Raw genomic sequence first — 14232 nt, 5'->3', positions numbered from 1 at the left:
CTGCAGTGGGGGATTCTTTGCCAGGTTCCTGTGCAGTCCTGCCTCCCGAGGGCCCATTTGCACCCCAGGAGAGATCCTGTGTGAGTCAGGGCTGAGGCCCATTGCCAGGTGTCAGTGCATACTTAGCACCCAGGGGTTAATGGAATGGTTGCCCCCATCCAGCCCTGCACTGGATGTAATAATTGGTGGCACTCGGGGGAAGTTGTGCAGATAGCTTGTTATCTGAGGAGAGAAAGACAGTCCAGGGACTGCTAGAGCTGAAATTGGGGTGTGCGACTGGGAAGCCGGGAGAGGAGGAATTGTTACCGGGGCATCAAAGAGGAAGGAAGCAATGGTTGGGGCGGAGAAGGAGGGGCTGATTTCACTGGCACTATGACACATTCCAAGTGGAAAACAGGAGGATTCCAGGTCTGAACAGAGGTTGGGGGATTTGGTGTGTTTGAACCCCAAACTGTGCATCCTAGTCTCAGGCACCAATGGGGATCAAAACCCATATCATGTAGGGCCACTTTGTACCATGCTGACAGCGAATATGTTTGGGAATCAAAATTTCTTTTTATCAGTATAGACAAGCTAATGTTGTATAGTCAGGGGATGTAGCATGATAGAGAGCAAACACATTCATGCTTTCCTAGAGCCTTTACTTGTTTTCATTCTTGGTTTGCTCTTTTTAAAAAAAACAACCCGAAAATAAAAGGTTATTTGGTAAGGATCAAACATAGAACCTTGAATACCACAGCCCAGGACTGTAATTCTTTGGAGAGTCTATTTGTTTTCTACAATTCCTTGCACAATGGGGTACTGGTCCATAAATGGAGGGTCTAGGAGCTACAATGATATGAAGAAGAGGAGAAGCCCCTCTATCAGCTCAGTAATTGAGCTTGTGTCACTATAGAAAAAGGGCAAGAATGAATTAGATTTACAAGTTCTTAGAACTTATTTGTCAAAATATTTCAAAAGTTTGTATTTCTGCTTCTTTCATAGAAATCTACAGCATTTATTTCATAGAGAAACAGAGAGAACAAAAAGAGGCTGGAATTTGCAAAGGAGCCTAAGAGAGTTAGGTGCCCAAATTCTATTCAACTGGAGTTGGATGCATAGCAACCATTGCTTTTGGGGGACCCAATTCCCATTGAATGATATTTGGGTGCCTACTTCTTTTAGGGTCTCAGCCAAAATGAGTTGCCCACATTTATACATAGAGTCTCTGTGGGAGTTATGAACAGATCTCTGTTCTTTGCTGCAGAAGATACCTAAGCAACCAATGAGCAGCCCTGGATGTTAGAACATCTTCTCCCCAATGTTCTCCTCAGAGCCCCCTTCACCTCCTTGTTCCTAAGGCTGTAGATAATGGGGTTCAGTGTGGGCGTGAGGACAATGTATAACAGAGCAGATACCCTGTCCCTGTCCCCTCCATAACTCGCCTTGGGTTGGAAATAGATAAAGCTGCCAGAGCCGAAGAACAGAGTCACCACCACCAGATGAGAGGAGCAGGTGGAGAAGGCTTTGCGCCTGCCTTCAGCAGAAGACAGCTTGAGGATGGTGACCATGATGTGAGCATAAGACACGAGGATCATCATGAAGGGATCCATGACTACCAGCACAGCTACCACAAATATCTCCAGCTTGTTCAGGTAGGTGTCGGTGCAGGCCAGCCTCAGTAAAGGGAGGATGTCGCTGAAGAAGTGGTTGATCTCGTTGAGCCCACAGAAGGGCAGCCTCAATATCAGTGTTGTCTGCCCAAAAACGACAGGGAAGCCGGTGACATAGGACCTGGCCCCCAGCAGAACAGAGACCCTGACCCTGATGATGGTGGTGTAATGTAGTGGATGGGAGATGGCTGCGTAGCGGTCATAAGCCATGGCTGCCAGGAGGTAGCACTCTGCTGTGGCGAAGAACAGAGAAATACAGCTGAGTGGCTCAGCCAGTGAAGGAAATGCTCTTCTTCTCTGCCAGCAGGTTGGCCAGCATCTTGGGGATGGTGACGGAGGTGTAGCAGATCTCCAGGAAGGACAGGTTCCGGAGGAAGAAATACATGGGGGTGTGGAAGGTCCAGTCCAGTGTTGTGATGAGCATGATGAGGATGTTCCCCATCAATGTGATGGTGAAGGAGGTCAGCACCAGCACAAAGAGCAACACCTGCATCTCCGAGAGGCTGGAGAATCCCAGGAGGATGAAATATGTCACTACAGTGTGGTTTCTGCCTGGCATCTCTGCAAGATCCTTCACTGGCAGATGCAGGGAAGTTATCTAGATAATAGGGAGGAACGATAGATGTATAAGCCACCAAATCCTCCCTCATTCTTTCAAAGATTCTAGTCTGACTTCCTGCATATCATAGCTCAGAGAACTTCCTGAAATTATTTCTGTTGCAACAGCTGCAAAAATATTTTTACAAAAACAGCCTGTCTTGATTTAAAATCTTGCTAGTGATGGAAAATCCACCACAGTCCTTGGTAATTAGTTGCAATCCATCCCTTTTTTCCAGTCTGAACTTGTCTCGCTTCAACTTCCATATCCAAATATCCAATTAGATAGAAAACAAGTTATCTCCGTGGGCTTTCTTCTCTCATCTATTTCCTTTTCCTATTGAAATCTATCTGTTGAATAATACTTATCCCCATCAAAATCTATCAGTCTGCCTATCCAGATGCACACTGTTATGGGTTAAACCTCACTGAAGCTAGTGAGTGTAATAGCCACCTTGCATTCAGGATAAATATATTAAAAAGTTGAGCTTCTTTATGGAATAGACAGCTGAAACAATAGAGGCGTCTCCCCAAAACAAAGCCATATGAAAGGCTGGCGTAGGAGTTAGCCAGTTAGCCTAAGGGTTGGGGGTTCCACTGTGATCCAATACTAAAATGAGGGGTGGGGTATGGATTAGATTGGAGCAGTGTATCTGTGCATTTGAGACAGAGATAGTGAGAAACAGCACAGAAACAAAGACCAAGAAGGCGCAGAAACCTAAGGAGACAGTGGAACAAAAACTGAGTGGAAAAAAAAGAGAGAGAGAGAGAGAGAGTGCTTTTGGTCAGAGTGCTGGCTGGAAGGCAGTTTGGAACAGCGAGCAAAGAAACTGTCTCCTGTGTTTTGATTCCTTCTTTGTTCAGGGAAACAGGACTTTGTAAATAGGGCTGCACAAAAGAAAGACCTGACTCCAATACTGATTTCTGCTCCAATTTGAGACAACCAAATTTTCATTAACCACTTGGGTCCAAAATGGGTAATAAGCAGTACCCATCTCTCTCTTCCTATGGATGCTTGTCTATCTACATATATGTTTTTCTCTCTATGAGCTTCTCTACATGGCAAGTTAGTGCCTGGCAAGCCAGGGTGTGAATCTAATGTGCACCAGCTTGCTGCGCAGTAAGTCAATAGGTTGACCCTCCTACACGGCACTAAATGTTCCCATAGTGCATTTTGACATCCTCCCATTTACAATGGGAAACTTTCAGTGCACTGTGGCAGGATGCACCTGGCAAGTTACTGCTCAGCATGCTAGTAAGCAGGAAATTCACACCCTGGCTTAACACACACTCACTTGCTGTGTAGACAAGTCTTATTTAGCTCTCTAGATAGCCGTTAATGTTGCATCATCATCTGTCTCTTTCTCAGCACAGATGAATCAACCGCAATTTAATTTTTGTTGTACCATCAACAGGCTGATGTGAAAAGAGCCATTCTGTTCAGCCAAGTTGGAGTTCTCTGAACATTGATTTATTAAGAGAGCTCTATTCGCCAGGCATTATAGAAAGTGTATTTCTCCTAGTCTTCTTGCCATCTCTCCTGGTTTGGCTGTTCTCCAACTATGGATCATCCCTCTCCCCCCTAGTCCAGGACTGCAGTGAAATGGAGAGTGACCATAGAGGCGAAGTGAAACCAAAAAGGTGACTGCAGCCTGAGTCCACTGCTCATTTAGAAAATTAAAAAGGACAGGAGGGGTCTGTAGGACAGTGATTTTCAACCTTTTTTCATTTGCAGACCCCTAATGGAGATGTAGACCTCTTTGGAAATCTCAGACATAGTCTGCAGACCCCCAGGGGTCCGTGGACCACAGGCTGAAAACCACTATTCTATGGTAACAATCTTTCACTGACCCCTTAGACATATTCAGTGGACCCACAGGGATCCGGAGAATACAGATTGAAAACCACTGATTTAGGAGATATAGGTTTGGCAGTACTTGACTTTTTTATGTATAATTTTGATGGATAATATCAATGCTTATTTTCCAACTTTTTTCATTTTTATCTATTTAAATTTTTTGCAGTTGTGGGAAATTATTGGGGTGTGTGTCAGACACTATTTAATGACAGTTGCTGGGCTTCAAAATATTAAAGCTTCATAACTGTTAAAATACAAACTGGCTACATTATGTCAAAAATATACAAAATAAATAGCTTCAAATCAAACGCTGATGAGTTCCCAATCAGCATTGTTTTCATTTTGCCAGGCTATAAATGTTGATTATCGATGATGGAAATATTTTCTTGGCATGTGTTTGATGAAATCGACATTTACCAATATAATCAAATCCTTCCAAGCCTACATGTATGGAAATAGGTAACATCCCATGTGAGCACCACTGGATAGCTCACAGCTATTTGAAGGGATAGCACCCGATACCTATACACTATCCCCTATCTCTGGGCACATCCTGAAAAACTTCTGCAGGCCACTCATGACTTCTCTCTCACACGCAGCCCTCCTCTCTCTCCCCTAATGCTGCACTTGTACAAACATAAAAACTCACTCACCTACTCTATCCCACATGTGCACCTCTCTGGGGGTTCCGGGAGTTCACCTCCACCAGGTAACACATGTTAAAGGCAGTGTGTCCTATCTAGAGTAGATTTGCTACTAACATCAGCCCTTCAATCAGGGCTGGCTCTAGGTTTTTGGCCGCCCCAAGCAAAAAAATTTTTGGCTGCCCCCCACCCCAGCCCTGGGTTCTCCCTCCCCCCCCCCACCCGCACCCCCTGCCATCCCAGCCCTGGGCTCCCCCCCACCAGTGATGACTCTGCCCGCTCCCCCCTCACCTCCAGCCGGTCCGGCGCTGGCAGGGTCGGGGTAAGCAGTGGGGCTCCCGGGCCGCGCCTCAGCCCAGGGTCCCTCCATCCAGGGCTCCCGCCTCCAGTACCGGCCGGGACCTGGGAGGGCAGAGCCAGGGGACCGCCCCCACAGAGGGCTGAGGAGCCAGGGCAGGGTAGCCCCAGAGGCAGCGGAGCCCCGGAGAGTGGGACACAGGCCATGCATGACAGCGCCCCGCCCTCTATGGCCCCGCTGCTGCTGCTGCTTCTGGCCGCCCTGCCACAGAGCCTGGGTGGCTTGGGCCGCTTCGCCCAGCCCCAGCTGCAGCTCTGCGGGCGGCCACCCTGCGGCACCTGCAGGCGGCTCCGTGTGCCCCGTGGGGTGTCCCCCAGCCTGAGTGTCGCCCGCTCGAAGCCTGCCCGTCCCAGCCACAAGGTGTGGGCGCTGCTCCCCAGCGGCGCGAACCACAGAGGCTACAGGGCGCCTCCCGCGCACGACGCGCTGCTGCTGCCAGGGCCGGCTCTAGTTGTTTGCCGCAGGAAGCAACAAAAAAAAATGGCCAGAATGCTGCCCTTGAAAATGTGCTGCCCCAAGCACGTGCTTGGTTTGCTGGTGCCTAGAGCCGGCTCTGTCTCTCACCAACACAAGCTGGTCCGAGAAAAGCTATTACCTCCCCCACCTTGACTCTCTAACTTCCGCCGGGGCTGGAGCTATGCACCCCCACACATACACTATGGCTGCGGCTGGGGCTCTGCACCCGTGGCTGGGGTTGGAGTGGGGACTTGTGTGCCTCTGCCCGGCAGCTGAGGCCAGCTCCAAAGCTGGTCTGCATACCCCCACCCCACAGCTTCGGCCACTGGAGCCAGGGCTGTGCCCCCACCATGGCAGTGGGGCTTGGCCTGTCAGTCCCCCACATGGGACTCTAGCTGTCATTTCTCTCCCCCACCCCCCCGGATATTTTTAGTAAAAGTCACGGACCAGTCATGGGCTCCTGTGAATTTTTGTTTATTGCCTGTGACCGGTCCGTGACTTTTACTAGAAATATCTGTGACAAAATCTTAACCTTAGTTATCAGTTTTTTGATGAAATGCCACATTTTCCAATGACAATTTCTACAAAAATGATTATTTCCCCTGCTTTCATCCACATTTGTGACAGAGAAAAACCCCATTTTCTGAGCACCTCTAGAAAAGACCTCTACGCCATTCCAGCTAAATCCTGCAGTTACTACTGTAGCTAACATTTAAAACTACAGGGGAAATTGGAATGTAATCCATTTTACTGAGAGCCTGACTGCCTCAGCTTCATTTTAAAAAGCTTTTTGGAAACTCCCTGCGTGGTTTGTAAGTAATAATGGGACCCGGTACAAACGCTCCACTGATTTCCTTTCTAAGGACCCAGAATAAACCCATTACTTGTGTTTATTTTCAAAAGGCTTCTGCAGCCCCAGAGGGAAGATCTCTCAGAGATACACAGGAGCTGGCTCCTGCATCCCCCTGTGAGCCATGGGAACTAATACCATAGTGATCAGGAGTCATATGACACTGAAGGAAGATATCATGTCCCTGCCCCATCTACACACAGATCCTCTGGTGTCTGCGCATGAAGGGCATGTGCTGTAGATGTAAGGCCCTGCTTTGTTTTACTGTTACTTGGGGAGGAGGGGGAGGCACAAAGGACAGGTAGGTGCTCAAACACCATTGAAAGTCCAATCAGTCGGGCGCCTAATTTTCACCTACAACCTCAAGATCTCCCTAATAAGGAGTTCGGGGAGGGTACGAAGGCTATTGAGCTGGGGGAATGTCCGATTTTTAAGTTCGCTGGAAGTTCTGAAATTTCCCTCAAAATTTCAGTTCGGGTCCAACTGAATCCAAAAATTGCAACAACAAAAAATAGGAGAATTGAAAAAAAATACATTTGGGGGTTGACTAAAACCTGTTTTGCTCAATCCAAAGTGGAATTTGGGGCATTTGTATAGGGATAGATGCATGAAATCCAAGGGGAGGGAAAGGTCTTTCGATAATTTTTAGCCCACTGGTTCAGTGCTTAGCTGGGATAAGAAACACCAGATTCAATTGTCCTTTGTGCTTGATAGGGAAGCTGGATTTGAACCAGGGTTCTGCCCATATTACAGCAGACTACCCTTAACCGCAGAGCTACGGGGTAACCCTAAGCAAAGCTCTTTTAATCTTTCCTCTTGAAGCTGTTCCTTGGTATATCGCTAAAGTGCTTTTCACAGGCTTCAACTTGGGTCTTGCACCCGCTAGGTCAGTTCATTTTTGGCAAGACAGCAGAGTCATTCTCATGCTTGTCCTGTAGCCCAATGACTGCTCATTGTCATAATGACTATCAATAGCCAGCTGTAGGAGACAGGGCAATTTCCTGCACTATCTTTGAGAGATCTTACTACATTCAGTTCATGTATCATTGTGGGCTGGGGACTGTTTGTAATTCAATGCAGGAGGGGGACCACAGTTCTCCAGGAACTAAGAATGGTGGGGGCTGATTAAGCAAATTTTCTCCAGACGCCAACAGACAAAGAAAAGACTTTTGGATAAATAACCTGAGTTTAAACTGACTAGGGACCTTCCTTCTGATCCAGCAACCGGACAGCATCTTCTGTCCAAGGGGGGACCCCAAGCCTGCCTGGGGGTGGGGGTGGGGAGGGAAGGACTTTATCAGCTCCCCAAGACTGTAAGCTTTTAACGTGCATATAGGAACATGAATCATTTTTAATATGTTTTCTCTGCAAGCTTTTTGCTTAGGAATAAATGTGCTCCTTCAAACAGAAAGCAAAGGGCAGACGCTGGGCAGCTGAGGCAGTCTGAATGGCTGGAGAGACCACACTGTAGGCAGGGAACTGTGCAGCCTGGAAAACCCCCAGTTGGGCAGGAGTGAGACATGGCTCTCTGCCCCAGAGAAGGGATGGCTCCGGAGCCTAGAGTGGGTGACCTCCAGGGCCGGTTCCAGGCACCAGCGCAGCAAGCGCGTGCCTGGGGCAGCAAGCCGCGGGGGGTGGCCTCTTGGTCGCTGTGAGGGCGGTAGTGAGGCCACCTTCGGTGGCGTGCCTGCGGGTGGTCCGCCGGTCCCGTGGATTCGGCGGTAATCTGGTGGCGGGGACGCCGAAGGCGTGGCATCGGCGGACCTCCGGCAGGCACGCCGCTGAATCGGCGTGACCAGCGGACCGCCCGCAGGTGCACCGCCGAAAGCTGCCTGACTGCCATGCTTGGGGCGGCAAAAGACATAGAGCCGCCCCTGGTGCCCTCAAGGGATCGCGGAGGGGGAATAAATACAGTTGCCCTGAATTGTGACACCAGCTATTGCATCTTAAAGTTTCAACTTGCCCTTGATCACTAGGATTTTAAAATGCTGCAGCTGTCACATTTTCAAGAGTCACCTTTTGTTGCCAGCACAGAGGTACCTGGAGAGAGAGAGAACATGGGGGTGTGTGAGAGACAGAAAATGTGGCTTTGTCCAGGTTGGATTGAAGGGCTGATGTTAGTAGCAAATCTACTCTAGATAGGGCACACTGCCTTTAACATGTGTTACCTGGTGGAGGTGAACTCCCGGCACCCCTCAGAGAGGTGCACATGGGACAGAGTAGGTGAGTGAGTTTTTGTGTTTGTACAAGTGCAGCATTAGGGGAGAGAGAGGAGGGCTGCGTGTGAGAGAGAAGTCATGAGTGACCTGCAGAAGTTTTTCAGGATGTGCCCAGAGAAAGGGGATAGTGTATAGGTATTGGGTGCTATCCCTTTAAATAGCTGTGAGCTATTAAGTGGTGCTCACATGGGATGTTACCTATTTCCATACATGTAGGCATGGAAGGATTTGATTATATTGGTAAATGTCGATTTCATCAAACACATGCCAGGAAAATATTTCCATCGTCGATAATCAACATTTATAGCTTGGCAAAATAAAAACAATGCTGATTGGGAACTCATTAGCGTTTGATTTGAAGCTATTTATTTTGTATATTTTTGACATAATGTAGCCAATTTGTATTTTAACTGTTATGAAGCTTTAACATTTTGAATCCCAGCAACTGTCATTAAATAATTAGTGCCTGACACACACCCCAATAATTTCCCACAACTGCAAAACGTTTTAATAGATAAAAATGAAAAAAGTTGGAAAATAAGCATTGATATTATCCATCAAAATTATACATAAAAAAGTCAAGTACTGCCAAACCTATATCTCCTAAATCAGTGGTTTTCAATCTGTATTCTCCGGATCCCTGTGGGTCCACTGAATATGTCTAAGGGGTCAGTGAAAGATTGTTACCATAGAATAGTGGTTTTCAGCCTGTGGTCCACGGACCCCTGGGGGTCTGCAGACGATGTCTGAGATTTCCAAAGAGGTCTGCATCTCCATTAGGGGTCTGCAAATGAAAAAAGGTTGAAAATCACTGTCCTACAGACCCCTCCTGTCCTTTTTAATTTTCTAAATGAGCAGTGGACTCAGGCTGCAGTCACCTTTTTGGTTTCACTTCGCCTCTTTGGTCACTCTCCATTTCACTGCAGTCCTGGATTGGGGGAAGAGGGACGATGCAGAGTTGGAGAACATCCAAACCAGGACAGATGGCAAGAAGACTGGGAGAAATACACTGTCTACAATGCCTGGTGAATAGAGCTCTCTTAACAAATCAATGTTCGGAGAACTCCAACTTGGCTGAACAGAATGGCTCTTTTCATATCAGCCTGTTGTTGGTACAACAAAAATTAAATTGCGGTTGATTCATCTGTGCTGAGAAAGAGACATGATGATTGTCAAGGTTCCTTCCCCACTCTGAAGTTTAGGGTACAGATGTGGGGGACCTGCATGAGAAGCTCTAAGCTCAATTAACAGCTTAGATCTGGTCTGGCTGCCACCACTCCCAAGCACTACTTCCCTTCCCTGGGTAGCCTTGAGAGACTCTTTACCAATTCCCTGGTGAACACAGATCCAAACCCCTTGGATCTTAAAACAAGGAGAAATTAACCATCCCCCCTCCTTTCTCCCACCAACTCCTGGTGGATCCAGATCCAACCCCCTTGGATCAAAAAACAAGGAAAAATCAATCAGGTATAAAAAAAAAGGCTTTTAATTAAAGAAAAGAAAAGTAAAAGAAAACCCTCTGGGAGAGATTAGCATACCAGCTACTCTCACAGACAACAGATTCCAAACACAGAGGATGTTCCCCTGGGCAAAACTTAGTTACACAAAAAATACCCAAATACCCAATTTGATGATTCCTCTATTTGCACAAGACAGGTCACAAAGAAATAAACATAAACCTATTTATTTCCTTCACTAATACTCACTACTTGATAAGAGGCTGAATTCTGGAGCTTTTCCCTCCGGTCAAAAGTGAAACTGACCCAGACAAAGGGAACTTACCTCCTTCCCTTTCAGCCATCTTGTCCTCCCATTGATTCCTCTGGTCAGGTGTCAGCTAGGCTAGGTGAACTTCTTAACCCTTTACAGGTAAAAGAGGCATTAACCCTTAACTATCTGTTTATGACAATTATGCAACATAAACAGCTATCTAGAGAGATAAATAAGACTTGTCTACACTGCGAGTGAGTGTGTGTTAAGCCAGGGTGTGAATTTCCTGCTTACTAGCATGCCAAGCAGTAACTTGCCTGGTGCATCCTGCCACAGTGCACTGAAAGTTTCCCATTGCAAATGGGAGGATGTCAAAATGCACTATGGGAACATTTAGTGCCGTGTAGCAGGATCAACCTATTGAGTTACCGCACAGCAAGCTGGTGAGCATTAGATTCACACCCTGGCTTGCCATACACTAACTTGCCGTGTAGATAAGCTCATAGAGAGAAAAGTATATATGTAGATAGACAAGCATCCATGGGAAGAGAGAGATGGGTACTGCTTATTACCCGTTTTGGACCCAAGTGATTAACGAAAATTTGTTTGTCCCGATTTGGAACAGAAATCAGTATTGGAGTCAGATCTTTCTTTGGTGCAGTCCTGTATACAAAGTCCTGTTTCCCTGAACAAAGAAGGAATCAAAACACAGGAGACAGTTTCTTTGCTAGCTGTTCCAAACTGGCTTCCAGCCAGCACTCTGCCCAAAAGCTCTCTCTCTCTCGCTCTCTTCTTTTTTTTGTACTCACTTCTTGTTTCACTGTCTCCCTAGGTTTCTGCGCCTTCTTGGTCTTTGTTTCTGTGATGTTTCTCACAACCTCTGTCTCATATGCACAGATACACTGCTCCAATCCAACCCATACCCCACCCCTCACTTTAGTATTGGATCACAGTGGAACCCCCATCCCTTGGGCTGCCTGGCTAACTCCTTCACCAGCCTTGCATATGGCTTTGTTTTGGGGAGAGGCCTCTATTGTTTCAGCTGTCTATTCCATAAAGGAGCTCAACTTTTTAATATATTTATCCTGAATGCAAGGTGGGCTATTACACTCACTAGCTTCAGTGAGGTTTAACCCATAACAGTGTGCATCTGGATAGGCAGACTGATAGATAGATAATGATGGGGATAAGTATAGTTCAACAGATAGATTTCAATAGTAAAAGGAAATAGATGAGAGAAGAAAGCCGATGGAGATAAATTGTTTTCTATCTAACCAGACATTTGGATATGGAAGCTGAAGCGAGACAAGTTCAGACTGGAAATAAGGTGTGGATTGGAACTAATTACCAAGCACTGTGGTGGATTTTCCATCACTGGCAAGCTTTTAAATCAAGACAGGCTGTTTTTGTAAAAATATTTTTGCAGCTGTTGCAACAGAAATAATTTCGGGGAGTTTCTCTGGGCTGTGATATGCAGGAAGTCAGACTAGAATCTATGAAAGAATGAAGCAGTATTTGGTAGCTAATACATCTATTGTTCCTCTCTATTATCTAGATAACTTCCCCGCATCTGCCAGTGAAGGACCTTGAAGAGATGCCAGGCAGAAACCACACTGTAGTGACATATTTCATCCTCCTGGGATTCTCCAGCCTCTCGGAGATGCAGGTGTTGCTCTTTGTGCTGGTGCTGACCTCCTTCACTATCACACTGATGGGGAACATCCTCATTATGCTTATCACAACACTGGACCGGTCCCTCCACACCCCCATGTATTTCTTCCTCCGGAACCTGTCCTTCCTGGAGATCTTCTACACCTCCGTCACCATCCCCAAGATGCTGGCCTACCTGCTGGCAGAGAAGAAGAGCATTTCCTTCACTGGCTGAGCCACTCAGCTGTATTTCTCTGTTCTTCGCCACAGCAGAGTGCTACCTCCTGGCAGCCATGGCTTATGACCGCTACATGGCCATCTCCCATCCACTATGTTACACCACCGTCATGAGCAACAGAGTCTGTGTTCTGCTGGTGGCCGGGTCCTATGTTGCAGGCATCCCCGTCTCCTTTGGGCAGACCACGCTGATATTCAGCCTGCCCTTCTGTGGGCCCAAAGAGATCCACCACTTCTTCTGCGACATCCCCCCTCTGTTGAGGCTGGCCTGCACCGATACCTACTCTAATGAAGTGGAGATATTTGTGGTCGCCGTGCTGGTAGTCATGGCCCCATTCCTGCTGATCCTCGTGTCTTATGCTCACATCATGGTCACCATCCTCAAGCTGTCTTCTGCTGAAGGCAGGCGCAAAGCCTTCTCCACCTGCTCCTCTCATCTGGTGGTGGTGACTCTGTTCTTCGGCTCTGGCAGCTTTATCTATTTCCGACCCAAGGCGAGTTATGGAGGGGACAGTGACAGAGTATCTGCTCTGTTATACATTGTCCTCACGCCCACACTGAACCCCATTATCTACAGCCTTAGGAACGAGGAGGTGAAGGGGGCTCTGAGGAGAACTTTGGGGAGAAGATGTTCTAACATCCAGGACTGTTCATTGGTTGCTTAGGTATCTTCTGCTGCAAAGAGCAGAGATCTGTTCATAACTCCCACCGAGACTCTATGTGTAAATGTGGTCAACTCATTTTGTTTGAGAGCCTAAAAGAAGTACGCACCCAGATCCCATTCAATGGAAATTGAGTCCCCCAAAAGTAATGGTAGTTATGCATCCAACTCCAGTTGAATAGAATTTTGGCACCTAACTCTCTTAGGCTCCTTTGCAAATTCCAGCCTCTTTTTGTTCTCTCTGTTTCTCCATGAAATAAACGCTGTAGATTTCTATGAAGCAGGAAGCGGAAATACAAACTTTTGAAATATTTTGACAAATCAATTCTAAGCACCTGTTAGTCTCATTCATTCTTCCACTTTTTCTATAGTGACACAGGCTCAATTACTGGCCTGATACAGGGGCTGTTCCACTCTTCTTCATATCATTGTAGCACATAGACCCTCCATTCATGGACCAGCACCCCATTGTGCGAGGCACTCTACAAAACAAAGATACTCACCAAAGAATTACAGTCCTGGACAGTAGTACTCAAGAAGGGGAAGCAGCCCAGAGGAGCAGCCCGGAGAGTCAGTGGGGGGGCACTGTCCCCTCACAATCAGTACCAAATAACCTTTTGGTTTTGGTGTTTTTTTTTAAAGAGCAAACCAAGAAAGAACACAAGTAAAGTCTCTAGGAAAGTGAGTGAGTTTTCTCTCTAACATGCTACATTCCCTGACCAGGGCCGTCCCTACCCATACGCAAAGTACGCATCTGCGTAGAGCACCAGGAAATTTGGGGCACCAAATTTCCTGCTGCCCTACGCAGCTGCTTGCTGCTTCAGCCCCTGCTCCACCTCTTCCACATGGCCCCCACCCCTGCTCTGCCCCAGCCCCGCCTCTTCCCACCCCTGCTCCAACCCAACCCTGCCCCCACTCCAGCCAGCCCTTCCCCTTCCCCTGAGGACTGCAGGAGGGGTCTGGCTCCCTGCACTCACCGGCGGTGGTATGTAGAGTGACCTGTCCCCAGCCTACTCCGTTCCCCTGGCTCCCAGCCATGCCGCCTGTAAGTGCTGGGGGGCGGGTCCCCCCTGCCCCCAATCCTGGGAGCCAGGGGAGCAGAGCAGGCTGGGGCCGGGTCACTCCACTTCTCTCAGGAAGGGGCCAGCTCCCCTCCCCCCCATGGAGGTCTGGGGCCAGCCCACCCCACCCCCCGTGGATCCCTAGGAACAGTACCCCCCGCGGAGGACTGGGGCCCCACACAGCCCCCTCCCCCCCACGGTGGCACCAAAATGGCTAGGGACGGCTCTTCCCCGACCATACAACAGTAGCTTGGCTCTACTGATAAAAAGAAGGTTTGA

The 14232-nt window shown here is 47.8% G+C and overlaps 2 pseudogenes; one reads left to right on the top strand and one right to left on the bottom strand.

Moving 5' to 3' along the window:
* Positions 1-1253: 1253 nt before the first annotated feature.
* LOC135886150 (olfactory receptor 10A2-like) lies at positions 1254-2211 on the bottom strand (annotated as a pseudogene).
* A 9727-nt stretch (positions 2212-11938) lies between these two features.
* LOC135886149 (olfactory receptor 10A7-like) lies at positions 11939-12896 on the top strand (annotated as a pseudogene).
* The last annotated feature ends 1336 nt before the right edge of the window (positions 12897-14232 follow it).

Source organism: Emys orbicularis, chromosome 12 (genome assembly GCF_028017835.1).
Source record: "Emys orbicularis isolate rEmyOrb1 chromosome 12, rEmyOrb1.hap1, whole genome shotgun sequence".
Lineage (NCBI taxonomy): Eukaryota > Metazoa > Chordata > Testudines > Emydidae > Emys > Emys orbicularis.
This window is presented reverse-complemented; position numbering and strand designations above follow the sequence as displayed.